The sequence below is a fragment of the Petaurus breviceps genome, unplaced genomic scaffold (genome assembly GCF_028583685.1).
Source record: "Petaurus breviceps papuanus isolate PSGF00001 unplaced genomic scaffold, PetGlider_PUasm1.0 551, whole genome shotgun sequence".
Classification (NCBI taxonomy): domain Eukaryota; kingdom Metazoa; phylum Chordata; class Mammalia; order Diprotodontia; family Petauridae; genus Petaurus; species Petaurus breviceps.
In genome coordinates, this window is record NW_027186372.1 from 15554768 (window position 1) to 15571613 (window position 16846).

Consider the following 16846-nt stretch of genomic DNA (forward strand, 5'->3'; position numbering starts at 1 on the left):
TAACTATTTTCCCAAAGAACTTTTTTTAAGAGGAAAAGGACTTATATGTACAAAAAAATTCACAGTGGCTTATTTTGGGGAGTGTTGCTCAAAGGAAAAGAACTTTTAAATATTTTGGAACTTGGATCACTTTAGAAGAATAACCAAGCACTTAGTTCCAGAACAGTGAGATGATCTACATTACCCACCTCCTGTCAGAAAGGTGATGGGCTCAGGATAACGAATGAGACATATTTTTTATCTGCACTTGACCAATGTAAAACTTTGCTTTGTTTGACTATGCATTTGTTAGGAGGTTATGTTATGTTTTTCTTTCCTTTCTTTTTTTATTCCCTAACAAAAGAGGGAGAGAACATCGATTTTTTTTCTTTTTGTTAACTGAAAAAAATAATTTAAAAAATAAATCACTTTACCTAGAACTATACTGGGAGGTAGGCGATATAAGTATTACTATCTCTGTTTTACAAATGAAGAAAATTGTTTGGTCATAGAGTAAGTGGCAGGTCAGGATTGAACTGCTATCTCCAGCACCCTAAATATGGCATTTAGGGAGAAGGAGAAGAAGAGAGGTAGGGACAAGAAAGAGAAAGAGAGGGAGAGAGGGGGAGGGAGGAAGGGAGAGAGAGAGAGAGAGAGAGAGAGAAGGAAAAGAAAGGGAAAGGAGAGAGGGAAATAGGGAGAGAGGAGTGGGAAGAGAGGGAGAGGAAAAGGAAAGCAGAAGAAAGAAAAAGAAAAAAATGGAAAGAAAGAAGAAAAATTCTGTGCTAACATAGCTAGTATCCTAAAAGGGTTACTAGTTAAAGACGACAAACGGGGCACTTTTCTACCTCTTGTTTTTCTTCTGGCCATTATGTCCCAATATTTAATTTGTCATAGGCTGAGTATGCCATTTACTTTACTTACTTTATTTCATATTCCTTGAATCTAACAAGTTGAATGCTGAATAATTCAAACAAGAAAGGCAGCCCTTGCCTAACATTACCTAATACATAGGCTATAGTTACAACCTTTAAGTCTGAATGATGCTGGGAAAGAAAGCAACTTGAAATGAAATCCTTGTGTCCTGATGCTGTCTGTTAGACTCATTTCTCCCCTCTGTTGACTTGAGATGGAAGGATACAATGGAAGGTGTCCTTGTTGCCTGAAAGGAGCTGCATTACAAGCTGTTATTTTCAAGTTTGATCAATCATTTCCAACTCATTTCCTATTTTTTTCTTAAAAAACAACAACACCAAATCCGCCAAGAATTCCAATAGCAAAGAGTAAAATAATTTGGGCAGCTGACAGGCAATTCAATTTCCTGGCAGATTTTTAGATAATCAGACACCCAGGAGAAACTTGTAAATTTGTTTTATTCATGGTCAATTTGCTATGGCACATTTTTCTCTACCAGCTCTACTCAACTTTTTACTCAACAGGAAAGTGTAGCATCATTATGTAGCAGCACAACTGGCTTAGGTGGTTAAACACCCACAGATCATCACTTCTACAAACAAGCCCTCCTCCTGCCTCCTGCTTTCTTAAATAATTTGAGCCCAGGATTCTGTTCATCCATTAAGAAGTTTGTGCCAGACTCATGGGGCCAGATACTCAAGGGGGAAAAGGAAAAAAGAAAAAAAAGAAACCCACACACAAGATAATCCTTCTGATCCTCTGAGACCCTCTGTGGTTATGGGCTCACTGAGCCAATTATTAACAAGGAGGCATTGCTTTGGAGATGCTTGATTAAGTGACCAATTGAAGCAAGGGTCAAATGGAGTTAGGGAGCTCAGGCAGAACCAAATATAAGTACTGTGTTAAACAAACTCTGTATGTGCTCAGGGTAATAGTCGCTGGATAAGGATGAACATATTTACTGAAAGGGATACTTAGCAACTACTCATGCTTTGTTAACAAAGCATAAAAAAAGAGACAGTCTGGGTATATGTTGGATAACATAAATGAAAACACAGAGGCAGAAAGGCTTCTGTGAGTTCACCTAGGCTGGCTCTACTGTTTTTAAGTTAGACAATCGCTAAATTACCCCTGAGAGATAAGAATTTGATTTTCAAGGACCTTCAGAAATGAAGTTATATCTCCCAATAACTCATTCATATGGATACCATCACTGTCAAGAAGTTTTTATTTTAAAAATAGTAAGAGATATCATCTATATTGGTTGACCTTTTTTTCCCCCCTATAATCTAGACTTTTTTTTTTCTTCTGGGTGAAACATTCTTCCCAGAGGTTACATGCCACATAGCTTAGTGGGGACCCAGATCAGTTGGATATTACCTACAATGTGCTCCTTCTTACATTTGAAAAAATCACTAATTATTCAAGTGTTACTCTTCTCTCTTCCAAAATATATGATCTCAATAAGTGAAACACAGATCCTTTATGCCATAGATTTCACTTATCCTCAATGAGTCAAATATTAGGATTGTCCATTAATACTGTTAATCCTACAACTTCATATTCTCCCCTTTGTCCCTTTCTTCTTTTTAACCTTTTCTTCTCCTTTTCATCAACTTTATTTCCCTTTTTTTCCTCTCTCTTCAGCTCTGCTATGAACATTAATGATCATAGATTTAATTCATTAATTCATTCTTTTCTTTATTTTGTTATTTATTTGTTTCTACATTCATCTGTCATCTATCTATGTTTTTATTTACTTTAAATGAATCAAAATGGAAAGTTATTATAATTAAGTCAAGCTCACAATTGTCAGCCAAAGAGTTCTGCCCAGGGAAGTAAGTGGGGAAGGTCTTGAGCACACAGAGCAAAGAAATCTTAATATTTCTATAAACATGGAAAAGACTGTCTTCTAGATGGGGATTCGTAAGTGCTTACAGCTCCAAAATAAATATACAGAATGGCTGAGAACCAGTAAACAGAATCTAGATATAAATATAACGACCTCATCTTTTATGTCGCTTAAATAATTAAACTGCTTCTTATTGAATAATGAAGTTATTTAAGGAGAGACATCGGAAGAGCAGCCAGCCAGCAGATCTAACTGTTTTTGCCTCGAGTGACATGTTCACAGCAGTGGGTTATATCATTCCTTCGTAAAACTTGCTCTGTCATTTTTACAGTGCTGTTATTTTTGGCTGATAGTAACTCGACAGAGGGGGAAAAAATACCTAATTACTGTATCTGAAAGCTCCAGATGACTATGAGGGTTGAGGGATTCATGAGGCCAGGGGAAACCCTCCAGCAAATGAATGCAGGTCCTATCTGCTGAAAGGGAAACAAATTCCATCCCTCCTCCAAAAGTGACTAGAAAACCCAGCATATGGTGGCATCAACACACTGGGGCAGGAGTTGGCCACGTCTAGCCTTTAAAATATGTCTTATAAAGTTCAACAGTGGCTACCACGGAATTAAAAGCATGCCCTAAGAATCAACTTTTCAGGCATCTCAAGAACTTAAAAGAAAGTTCATGCATGCTTGTTATCAAGTCAACACAGTCCTAAAGTAGCTTTGGACTAAATAACGATGTAGTTTATTAGTCATTTCAAGATACTTTTAAAAATATGTAGACTATAGCATAATTCAATCTGTCATCTTCACAAGAACTGATAAATTCCATTTAGGGATTTTTTTTTCCAGGTAGATAAGCATTTATCCAAGGAGAGACTAGGATTTCCTAGGAAGAGAGAGACAAGTATTCTAATCTAAAGGAATGAAATGAAGCAGTACAATACCCTACAGTACAATTCATCTATCGATGCTTTTATTTACTTTAAATGAATCAAAATGAAAAGTTATTATAACTAAGCCAAGCTCACAAGCTCACAAGCTCACAAGCCAAGCTCACAAACTCTTAGCCAAAGAGATCAGCCCAGGGAAGTAAGTGGGGAAGGTCCTGAGCTTACAGAGTAAAGAAACTTCTCTCTATTTTTTTTTTTTTTTGCTTTTTTTGGAGGGCAATTGGAGTTAAGTAACCTGCCCGAGATTACAAGGCTAGTTGTTTTTTTTTTCTTTTTTTTTTGGTGTGGGTGTTAAGTGTCTGAGGCCAGAACCAAATTCGGGTTCTCCTGACTCTGAGGCCAGCACTTTACTCACTGCGCCACCTAGCTGCCCCTAAACTTCTATATTTCTATAAACATGGAGAAGACTATATTCTACATGGGGATTGGTAAGTGCTTACAACTCCAAAATAAATATACAGAATGGCTGAAAACAAGTAATATTGATGTCACAAATAACAGAATTAGACTTGAAAGAATCTCTTCTGAAAAGAACATTCATTGAGTAAGGCCTGTATGTATGGGGAAAGACATACATTAATACTGGTACAATATAAACACATATTAGTTACACAGGGATCTATTTCCAATGCATTTTGTGATCTTTGCCCCTTTGTAGCCATTACCTACACTACCTATAACAAAGGAGTAGGAAGTAAAAAATTCAGTAGAGTTCCTTAATTAGATATAAATTGGGTTGTTCTTGAGACATATTGTTTCAGTACAACAGACCTTTCCAACAGATGACCAAGAACAATCTCCATGGGAGGGAAGGAGAACTGAAGGGGAAAATATAAGCATTTATATAACTCATGTTATTGTAATGGTAATGGTAATTTGAAGACCTTCCCAGCTTTGAAAATATATTCTGCCTCCAATAGACTGAATGTAATCACATGGAGCCTGTGGTGGGAGGAATTTGCTGAAGGATGGAGCAGAACCCATAGGAAACTGGGAGTCAAAGTTAGACTAGACAGTTGGGAGGAGAGAACCCTTCCGAGGGAGACAGGTTGGCTTGTGAGTAAAAGTTGTTTGGTTTGTGGGAAGACTAAAGGATGGTGCAGCTCTCTGTGCCTTTGTGGCTTATTGGTTTCTTTGTCCTCGCTCTATAATTGAGAAAACTGAGGTAGACAGAGGTTAAGTGATTTGCCTATGGCCACACAGTTAGTAAGCATCTGAGGTCATAATTGAACTCAGGTCTTTCTGACTCCTTGCCCAGTACTCTTTGGCAAGTACCACCTAGCTGTTTCTAAGATTATATTTAAGAACTTCTCAAATTAATGTGAAATTCTACTTCTATAATTTGCCTAATCATTTAGCCTTGCTGTACATATTCATCCCGGCTAAAGTAATTTTATTTCCTTGATGTGGAAGTCCACATCCCACAACCTGGTCTCTCCAGTGAACACTCAGAACCCTTACCACTATGGAAAGGGATAGGGATCTGTGATTTCACTAATATAAGTAACTCCGAACTATGGACATATATCTTTCCAATGCATGTCAGCACCTCCTCTACAATTTAGAGAGTTGCCTAGAGAATTGAGAGATTAAATAATTAGACTAGAGACATACAGCTAGTTTGTTAGTGGTAGTACTTGAAACCAGGTTTTCCTGCCTTTGAGGATAGCTCTCTACTTTGACTCATACTACCTCTCATAATGCTCTGGATATCTGCTACAAAGTATAAAATAGTAAGCAAAATGTATTCACATTTACCAGACACCAAGAAAAGAATACTTTCCCTGCAACAACAACAAAAAAGGTATTAGTCTGAGTTCCAGTTAAATTACTGCTTGGTATTTAGCTAGTATACATACAGAACTGTGCCCCCTATGATTCCCCCCCCAAAAAAAAAATAACCCACTCCCTTGTACCTAGTTTTGCTAATTTAAATTTAATTTTTTTAATAAAAATTAAATTTTAAAATAAATAATATAAATTTAGCTTCAATAATCTTGTGAAGAGCTTTTGGTACCTTAGAAACAATGTGATATAAATGGGAGATGTACTGAGTGCAGGGGATGAAGGACAGTTAATGGGACAACAGGGTTGGCTTAGAGAAGGAAGAAGCAGAAGATTGGAAAGTGTGAGGCTCAGGATGGACGGTTTGGAATATCAAAGAATGAGAATCCCACTTGGATTGGTATGGGACTATGCTTAATGGAATATTGAACTAGCCGCAGAGACATGGGTATCCATGGAAGATAACTTACTTTCGTACTCAAGGCCAAATTGGGATGGCAGTATTGGCTGTGCATAGGTATAGGGAATGTGGTAATGGTCGGGGATCGGGGGTGGGAGAGAGAATAACATAGAATAAAGGGAGTATGGAGAGTTGGGATAGTGTCCCAGTCAAGGGGAATCCGACCAAAGCAGAGGTCAAGGAGCACTAGACTGGCATGTGATGTGTGGGTTCATCATAATGCTACAGTATGCTTTCATAACACCAAAGCTGAGATTTGGTTGTAATTCATAAATGACTTTATTGTGAAGCATCCTTGGTAGGGGAGACATTAAGCAGGGCATGACATGTAATTTGAAGTTAATTCACATAAAAAATTAGATCTCTTTGTATCCTTTTATTTTTAGTATTTAGTTTGTATGAAAAACTTTTCTAGGTAAAAGACTCATTTGGTACATAATAAATGCTTGCTGAATTGAATTAAAATATTGCCAGCAACCAACATTTAATGAGCAACTACTACGTGTAAAACATTCTAACGTAGAGTCAATTCCCAACAGAGTTCTCGATACCCACTGGGTGTTCTATAGATGTTTTTGACTGATTAACTCATCCAGAAAATATTTGTAAAGCTGTAGTCCCCATATTTGTATTTCTAAAACAATCTAAGACAAAAAAAAAGACAATTTGCATAATAAAATCAAATCTAGGGATTCTTATTCATGAAACCCTATGCATAATATGGGGGATAAATAATATGTGCTTTGAAAGGAAAAAAAATATTATGTGCAACATAATTGTCCTCCCCATGAAATCTAGACTTTTTCCCCCTCTGTCTTTTAGAATCATTCAAGCAAAGGACTATTAACAGCCTGATGATCTTGCAAAACATGTTTACCTGAGAAAAATTGCTGGGCAATATGGAAACTGCAGGAGTGGATTAGGCTGCCCACTCAATCTCTCTAGGTTGCCTTCAATTTAAGATTTGATGAAGCTGTGCTGGAATACATGACCCCCACACCTGTTTCTATGTAAAAATTAGTTTTCAAAAAGACTACGCGCATCTTTCCCCCAGTTTCCTATTAATAACATGATTTTACTCTGAATTTGGGAAGTTCTGCTGCTTGTGACCTCCCACAGGTCATTTGTAACTACATCTCCTATGAGTTATGAGCCTTTGCCATCCATGGAATAACGTTGATCTGCTGACAGTAATGAGACAAATATGTATTAGCTTCATGCCTCAGAAACTGTAATGCCCCTAGTGAATCCTTGACATTTACTGTGTGCAATTTCCCCTGGTGTAAAATGCAGTTTAAAAAAAACAACTGGAACTCATGAACATGCTGGCAATGGCTATGCCAGCCGAGCACTGACTCATGTGAATAACGTTACGGCATATTCTTCAAGCATTGATTACTGTGTGCAAACAAAATGTCTACACAAGTGACAGATGCTTAGCATTGTTTCATGGTGTCAGCAATTACATTTACTTCCCACTGTCCTGTTAGAAACTGGACTTACAATGAACCTCCTATCTCTAATTTCTAGATTGAGGAAAGTATCTAAATATAGCTCTGGTTTCTCTTCTCCCCCCTCCTTCCTCTGCCCCAAATCCACTGACACAGTTCTAATTTTAGGATGATATTTGTTTCAATAAAATCTGCTATTACAGAGATATGTAATTTAGGTATGAAGTAGAAGATAGCTACAAAGGCCTCGTCAAAGAATTAAAGAATGTTAGAGGTGTGACAGTCCTCACTTACTTTGCTTAATAGACTAGCAATGAACATATAGTTATTTAGTTATATAGTTATTAAGGAATATAGTTACTACTGATAAAACCAGGTCTCTTTATCCCCAATTTCTCCTACTACATGGTGCTTCATAGCATTGTTTTTATTAATGTTTTTAAAATCCTTCATCTAGTCATGTTTATGCTGTAACATTATTTTATTATTTTTTTCAAAGCAATTGGGGTTAAGTAACTTGCCCAAGGTTACATGGCCAGTTATTTTGTGTGGGTGTTAAGTATCTGAGGCCAAAACTGATCCCAGGTCCTCCCAATTCTGGGGCTGGCGCTCTTACTCACTGCGCCACCTAGCCACCCCTGTAACATTATTTAAAAAATTTACTGTACTATAAGCTTCAGAGAAAAATATGATATAAACAATAATCATTCCCATTTCTTTAGTGCTTCATGGTTTATAAAGCATTTACTTCCCAACAATCCTGTACACATTTCACAGTATTATTATACCATTTTGATGACCCACCAATTATAAATATCAGGTATGAAATAAAACAGAAGATAAATAATGGTCACCAAAAGTAGTTGCAGCTTTCATAGATGATTTAGCACAGATTTCAGTTCAGCAAGGGATTCCCTATTTAGGTGATTTTATGACATCTGGAAACATTATGAGTCTCCCAAATGAGATTCATATTCACACAAAGGAGTTTGGTCTGCCTATCCTCACACATTCACTCACACACACACACACACACACACACACACACACACATGATACCTATTGCATAGATGATGATGTGTTATTCTATGGACTTTTAAAGCTCATTCATCAGTCTGTATTTTGGACAGACACTGATAATGGAGAATGAGCTGCACCCAGAACCTAACAGGAAGCGATGGGCATGCCAGATTGCTTCTGTGCAATTTAAAATTTCTCTTAATGATCCAGTTTCTTACTGAAACAAGGACTTATCTCTTGAATATCAATATCTACAAGTAGTAAATTGACAATCACACAGAAAGTAATGGAGGAGAAGATGATCAAGCATCAACATATTAACTACAAATGAAGATTTATGAAGAAAAAGCAAAAAAACAATGTTGGTCAAAAAAGATAGTAAAATAGATCTACAGAAAAAAATAAGGAATCACCAACAGATAGACTATGTGTTTCACTGCTGTTTTTGCTAAGTCAGGATAAATTGAGGAATGTCACCAGTATACTTTGAGGGAGACCCAGTGGTAAGTTCATGGGAAATCACAGAGAAGAATGATGAAAAATGGGCATGAATAGATAGATTCTCATCCATACTGTTTGAAGGACTATTTATATAGATGAGTTCACTAGTACATTCGAACATTTAATTCTGATAATCGGTAACACCCTGACACAGGATTTGAATCCAGGTATCCTTACTTCAAGTATAATATTTCTCCCATGATGCCACACTACTAGCTATGGTCACAGTGGTTTTCCCTGATGTCATGTTACCTTGTGAAGTGATACCTGATGTTTCTATTTTGCTTTCAAAAAAACTCTCTTACACAGGTTTGCAAATTATTATTACTATTTTATACACAAAGAAATTAACATTTCCTGTAGGTGAGTAGTTGGAGAGAAGGTTGGAATATTTAACTGTGGATAGATTATAAATGACCTCATGTGTCAGATTAATGAGTCGGGACCTTGAGTTTTTATGATAGATTTTCACTATTAATCAATGGGCAACCATTATAGGTTTCCAAACAGAAGGGTAATAGAATCATAACAGATATTCTCTAAGGGTAATTTCAGACTTTTGGAGGCAGCTCTTATTTTTAAAACTGAGACACTATTTCTATCACTACTGCTTCAGTGACTTTGTTCTTCATTTATGGTTTTCAGGCTCTGCATCATTGGAAGGAGTATCTACTTTAATGAGAACGTAGGTTCACTAAAATGCTGGCATATGTCCTCTATTTAATATGAGGAAAAAGAGAGACTCTCATATCATGTTGCCTCTCTAGGTTACCATTTTCTTACCTGTAAAATGAAGAACTCAAAACAGATCATCTCTAAAGTTCTTTGCAGCTCTAATATTCTATGATTTTATTATAAAACAAATGTTCTTTGGAAAATTCATCTGACAGTGCTTTGCCTGATGAATTTGAGCAGAGAGAGATTGGAGGCATGAAGACCATCATAGTATAGTAAAATAATTAATGTACCTTGATGGAGAGAGAAAGGGGAAGTTAGATTTACTCTTTACTTTCCCAGATTGCTAAGCCTAGGTACATTTTATTATTTAGGATAAATTGTTAATGATACATTTTGTTTTTATGTCACCTATATTTCCTAATTTCCCATTTCCCTTCCAGAGAGCCATTCCCTATAACAAAGAATTCATGGAAAAAAAGAAAACTTTGGCAAAATTAATCAATAAATCCCCCAAATCTTACATTATACTCAGTGTTCCATATTCATATTCCCCCAACTCTGCAGAGGAGCAGGAAGGGAAAAAGCATTTATTAAGTACTTGCTTTGTGGAAACTTACTATGCTAAGACCTTTATCATAATTATCTCATTTGTTCCTCACAAAAAGCCTAGGGGTAGGTGTTATTATTATGCTGATTTTATGATAATGAAACTGAAGCAAACAGAGGTTAAATGACTTGCTCAGGGTCATATGACTAGTAAGTATTTGAGTCCAATATTGAATTGTAGTTTTTCTGACTCTAGTCTCAGAATTCTACCCACTGCACCAGCTACCTGCCTCTAGTTCCTTCTGAAATCAACCTTGGAAATTATAATTTTTCAGGATTCATTTGTGTTGTTGTGATTGACTTTGTTCTAATTGCACTGCTTTCTTGTTCTGCTTATGTCCTATAACTCTTCTTATACTTTTTCTGTATCCATGTAATCAATTACATATATTTTTAAAATTCAAGTGAGTGTAATTTATGATCACTATTGGTACAAATGTGCACATGTATGTTTTTGTTTATTTGTGAGTTTGAACATGAACGGTGAATATTATGTATAGAAGACTGGATGAGTGGGTAACATTCACAAATTAAGAATCTTCATTGTAGTTGCACTGGGATGGGATCTCACAATAGCTGAATCTCAATTGTATCATGAAATAATGTTTAAACAATGAGGTATTTCTTTTGGAAAAGATATCCAATTTTGAATTTCATTTGTGAAACCAAAATTCATTTCTACAGGGAATGGGGCTAGTCCTATTATTTGATTATTATATGGAAGTTCCAGATAGGGAAATTCTCTCCACCAAAAATTACTAATAATAGCTAAGATTTATATAATGCTTTAAGATTTACAAAAGACACACACACATACATACACACACACTGCACACATTGTCATTTGACTGACAAGGATCCTGGGAGGTATTATTATTAGCACATTTTACAGATGAGTAAACTGATGTTAGGAGTTTAAACAACTTGCTGAAAGTCACACAGAACTGGTATCTCCAGTAGGATTTGGACCTAGTTCTTCCTGACTCCATGTTCAGTAACCTATCCACTACATCATAATGCCTCTTCCTCTTCAGTTTACATTCTTTTTTTTTTGTAATTTTTTTTTTTTTGCTTTTTGCAGGAGGGAAGGTAGGGCAATTGGGGTTAAGTGACTTGCCCAAGGTCACACAGCTAGTTTTGTGTTAAGTTTCTGAGGCCAGATTTGAACCCAGGTCTTCCTGACTCCAGGGTTGGTACGCTATTCACTGTGCCACCTAGCCACTTCAGCTTATATTCTTAAAGGCAGTATTTTCTCTACTAATAATAGTTAATAACAGCTAACATTTTATATGACATTTCAAGGTTTATAAAGTTCTTATATTATCTCATTTGACTGTCATGCTTACCCTATGATGTCAGTACTATTACCATGCTCATTTTGTGAACAAGAAAATTGAGGCTAGGAAGTGAAGGGAAATACCTAAGGTCACTAAAACTAATAAGTATGTGAGTTGGAATTTGACCTTTAGTCTTTAAAACTCCAAGGTCTCTTCATGGTACTGCCTTCTCTTCAACTTATATTCTAAAATATCAATTTCATTGTGGATAGAGAATCACAGAGACCCAGGTTCAAGATCCACCTCTGACCCATACTGACTTTGTGACTCTGGACAAGTCGCTCTTCCTCTGGGAGTCTCACAGAGCAACTAAGACTTCCATTCCTACATACTTGTAAAACTAACTCATCTTTATCACAAACATTACAATAATAATGGTTGGCCTTTATATAGTGCCTCAAGATTCAAAGAGTCTGTTACACACATTATCTATTCTGAGCCTCACAACAATGCTTTAAGATAGATTACTTGGGGTTTATTATCTTCAGTTTAGGAAGGAACTGAATGGAAACCCAAAGATAATGTGTGACATGCCAAAGTTGGTCTGCTAGTCAGTATTAAAAGCAGGATTCACACCAAGTATCAGAAGGACATATCATTCCATTCTTATTTTGCTTGGAAATTAATCCAACAGCAGTAGAATCAAAAGTATTATAAATATTAGTAACTTCCAAAGTAATCTCATTTCTGCTGTTAATCTAAGTAGTGGGGAGAAAATCTTTATGACTCTGGCAACTGCTGAATTTCTATTGGGCATTTTGGTAAATGGATTCATAGTTCTGGTGAACTACATTGACTGGGTCAAGAGGAAAAAACTGCCACCAAGTGAGCTCATCCCCAGTCAGCTGGGCCATCTTGAGAATTGGACTGTCACATACATTAATATGGAATGGCTATTTAATTGTAATCTCTATTGGTGCAACTACTCAGGCAGGAATAACTGAAATTTTCTTTGTACTGACTCACAATTCAGATATTTGGTTTGCCACTATCCTCGGCATCTTCTTTTCCGTAAAGATCACCAGCTTTTCTAATCCCCCTTTCCTCTGGATGAAATGGAGAATTGATGGGATGGCCTTCATGCTTCTTTGGCGGTTCTTGATTATCTATTTTTTTCCATAGGCTATCCAATGATGGAGAGAATGTATAATTATGGAAGCCTCTTTAGTGAAAGAAAGGAGAAAAATTTGTCCTAACAGGTACAAGTGAGTAAAAGTGTGTTTGTTATGAAAAAATAAAAATAAAAAATAAAAGCAGAATTCAAACAGGTCTTTGGGACTCAAAGTCCCAGATTCTTTCCCTTACACTTAGTTGCCTCTTCAGTTTTTAACTAAAACATTAAATTTCCAATGTATCTTCATTCCTTTCCAGGATGCACTTTCTCTACCATGCCATACTAACTCCTTCACCCTTAAAACTCACTTCACCTCCAGACTATTCAAACTGAAAGTACCTACAACCCCTGCGGTCTCTCTCTTTAATTGGCTGGCTCTTTCCAGAAACTCTATTTTAAGGAGTGATGCTAGAGAAGTCATGTCTTCACTCCCTTCAGACTGTACTCTTGACTCATTGGACCTTCTCTGTAGTGCTCTGCACTGGGTACCTGCATCTCCCCTCCCCACTCTCTTTTCAGCTTCCTTCCTTGCATGTCTTCCCATTAGAATATAACCTCTTTGAGAACAGGAACTATCTTTCTTCTACCTTGTATTTGTATTCCCAGCCCTTAGCATAGTGCCTCGTGCATATTAAATGTTTAAATAAACATTTTTGATTTGACATGACTTGATATACAAATATATATCCTAGTATGTGACAAAAGTCAGTATCGTGATGTGTTCTATTATGTCTATACTAAAAATACATCACTTTCCCCCTTTGTTTTAATAAAAATTATCAATTGCAAAGATAACAGTGCACATATATTTATACGCAAATATACATATATTTTCCAGGTATTTGTGAGCAATCATGTATATATATCCCACTTTAATAATTACTATTTGTATATTCTGAGATTGTTTTAATCTACCTATTGTTGAATTTGGCCACTAAACTTTAACAAACATGACATTTCATATTGCTTTCTTGAAAGCTTAATCAGTCATATTTCTAATATTACACTGCAAAATACTAATCATAAGGTTGTCATCTCATAGAAGTAGAAGTTCACTAAAGAAAAGATACATACAAAGAATAAAATAACTGATAAAGATATCTAAGTATACAGTTTGCACCAAGGGAAGGGATAGCCAGTTGACCTGTGTTTTACCATGTCATTATCTTTTATGCCTTTCAGGGATAAGCTTTGAAATTTTGCCACAAATCAAATTACTTCTTAACTTAGATGACATTAACTACCATCATACCTGTTGTCTGTCCCACTCACAGGGCACACTCACCCAGGAGACATTCTTTCAAACTGCAATTATGCGTTTAGTAGTCTTATTCCCTAATTACGTTCTAGGGTCCTAGAGAGGCACTCATGAGCTATTTTTCTCATACAGAATCACAGTTATAAACTGAGAGCTGGAGGAATATCAGCTGCCATTTAATTCTACCACATCAGTTTATTTATGAAATGCCTTTATATCCCTCATAGTGCATACAACGTAATGCAATTAACAAATATACATTGCTTGGTTGAATCAATGACTAGTGAATCCAGTTAAATGAGGACATAGAATTTTAGGTTAAAATGCAGATAATGATTTTGAGAGAAGATGAGACTTGTGGAAAAGTCTCCACTAGAGAGAAGGAGTAGTTGTCATAAAGGATACTGAAAATTAATTTTGGGGGGTGGCAGAAATAGGTAAATTTAATCCAATACATTCATTATTCATTATGTGCAAAGAATTAGTGATGATGATGACAATGATGATTTCAATCAGACCTCTAATTTCACTGGTATAGAGAGGTCTCTTTGAGGAAAGTCGCATTTGCTAAAGCAGGACAGCACCTTCTATACAATTTAATGACTTGGAGCATTATGTAACAAAGGAGTCAACATAGCCAACATGTATCAGAGGCAGTTTGTTTTCCTTCCTCTGAATCTGACTTTCTGTACACTACATGACACTGAAACAGTCCCTGATGACAAGAAGCTTACACTCTGCTAGAAATTGGTGGGAGAAATCCTGTGACAAATTGCAAAATCATAAAATTTTAGAATCTCCAAATAGAAAGTGACCACAGAGGGCATTTAATACACGAGCATCTGAGCAAACCCTCCCCCTATATATCCCTGAGAAACCATTGAACTGAATAACTTTCTAACATACTTTATACTCCTGGAAGCTTGGAAAATGGATTAATAGAGAGCCCAAAGGAAGTACAAAGGTGTGCAGGTGATGAAAATGTAGCAAATTGTTCTCATTTCAATAATTCTTAAATCATCATTATTTGTTATTTATTAAAATAGCCATGAAGGCCGTTATATGAATTCCAATCTCATCTATTAACTATGATTTTCAAAGTGTCTGGTACATTTATGTCCATTTGCACTCAGTTCCTACCCTTCCCCCAAACCTACCTGAGCTTTGCCCATCATCAAGCTTGCATACCATGAATGTGTTTTTCCAAGCATACTAAGATATATTAAAAAATTATTCTAACAGCCTTCTACAGGACTAGTTAGCTAAAAACAATGGTAATTCTAAAACACTGACTGACCTTGGATTCCAAGGACCCTACTGCTTTAAAATTTTCTCAAGGGCAAATCTATCCATCATTGAATTTTTGCTTTAAACAGAAATAAAGTCTCTTTTTTGGGTGGCAGCTCTGAAACATAATTGGGAAGCTACAGAATAACACAATATTTTACAAATTACTTGAATTGCTTGTGCGATGTGATCTTGGTTTAAGTGGAAAAAAGGCAGCTAACTTAAGGGGTGGAAAAAACTTACATTAAGCCCCAAAGATCAGCTTGCTATTAGAGTATTCCAAAGGTCAAATTACATTTAATAACCTTTCTAATTTTATGAGGTATAAATATGATGGGAGTAGTGTCATGACATCATTTAGCCCCAGAATTGAGGGAGTTTCTTTGTCATTTAGATAATGGAGCTGCGGATGGTAATAGCAAGAGACCTATAAAACAGGGCAACAGGTTAGCTCCTTTAGGATCATAGGATTTCTCCTAGTATGACATAAAAGGGATTATTATATTGGCTTTTGGAAGTGTCCTGACATTTCCATTAAAATCATGATTTTGACAGGTTTATACATTCAGTCCCTTTCATTTGCATGAGGTTGAAACTTGACATTAGAAATGCTCCGACCAAATACATCTCAATGGTTTCACATACTTGCATGTTGATGTACACCTACAGACTAATACAACAATAATAACAAAAAAAAAACTAGACAGAGAAGGATATACATTTCTACACACATGTATTTTTCCAAGAGTTTTTAATCAGTTACTTAATACATTATCAAGTTTCATATGAGACACAAAGAGGGGGAAAAGCACATCAGATTTGGAAACTGAATACTTTTAAGTTGGCAGCAATACGGTCCTAAACCAAGTGCTATATTCATATTAGAGTTACCAGAGTATATTTTGCTTGACTTCCCAGGGTAAGTACACTGTGCCATAGGCTTTTAGTGCAACCAGCCTTGATTTGGCAGTGACATTTATATCATTTTAATGCATTGTTAAAAACTGTAATATGTACCTGTCGACACATTTTATTTGGGCTTTCATTTTCTAGTGCTTTACATAGGCTCACAACTTTATTTAAATCTTTCTACTTGTTTTCCCTTTAAAAGCTTTTGCATAATGCCTTCTTTATCACCACTTATAATGTCAAAATGAGATAATTTTCAAGTAAGACTAGGTTTATGGCATTTTTTAAAAGTTGATTTCACTCTACCCAATGGATAGATTTAAAACAGGTGGAAAAATACAGCAAAATGTCAAGATATTTTATCCATTAAAAAATCCAGACCTTTAAAAATGAATAGATGGTGGATACTTCATGTCCAGTAGGCATATCTACAGTCCTGATATTTTCTTCCATTGTGCTTAGGGCTCTTTGTAGTCTCCATAAAATGACTATGTGATAGTATTTTTTAAAAAATGGATCTGTAATTTCATTATTATATGAGACTTTGAGTCCCCTGTAACATGTGATTCCTCTTTTGCTCTTCTTGGGCACTAAAAGATTTAGTTACTAGACCAAGGTCAAAAAGCTAAAATGTGCCAGAAGGCAAGACTTTGGCCTGGGTTTTTCTAACTCTTTGACCAGCTCTCTTTCTATGTCTGTGTAATGTAATACCAAGCAAAGGCAACTTCCCAGGTTCAAAATACCA

The 16846-nt window shown here is 36.0% G+C and overlaps 1 pseudogene; it reads left to right on the forward strand.

Annotated features, from left to right (window-relative positions):
• Positions 1–12771, forward strand: part of LOC138172850 (taste receptor type 2 member 3-like) — a 43318-nt pseudogene extending 30547 nt beyond the window's left edge.
• The last annotated feature ends 4075 nt before the right edge of the window (positions 12772–16846 follow it).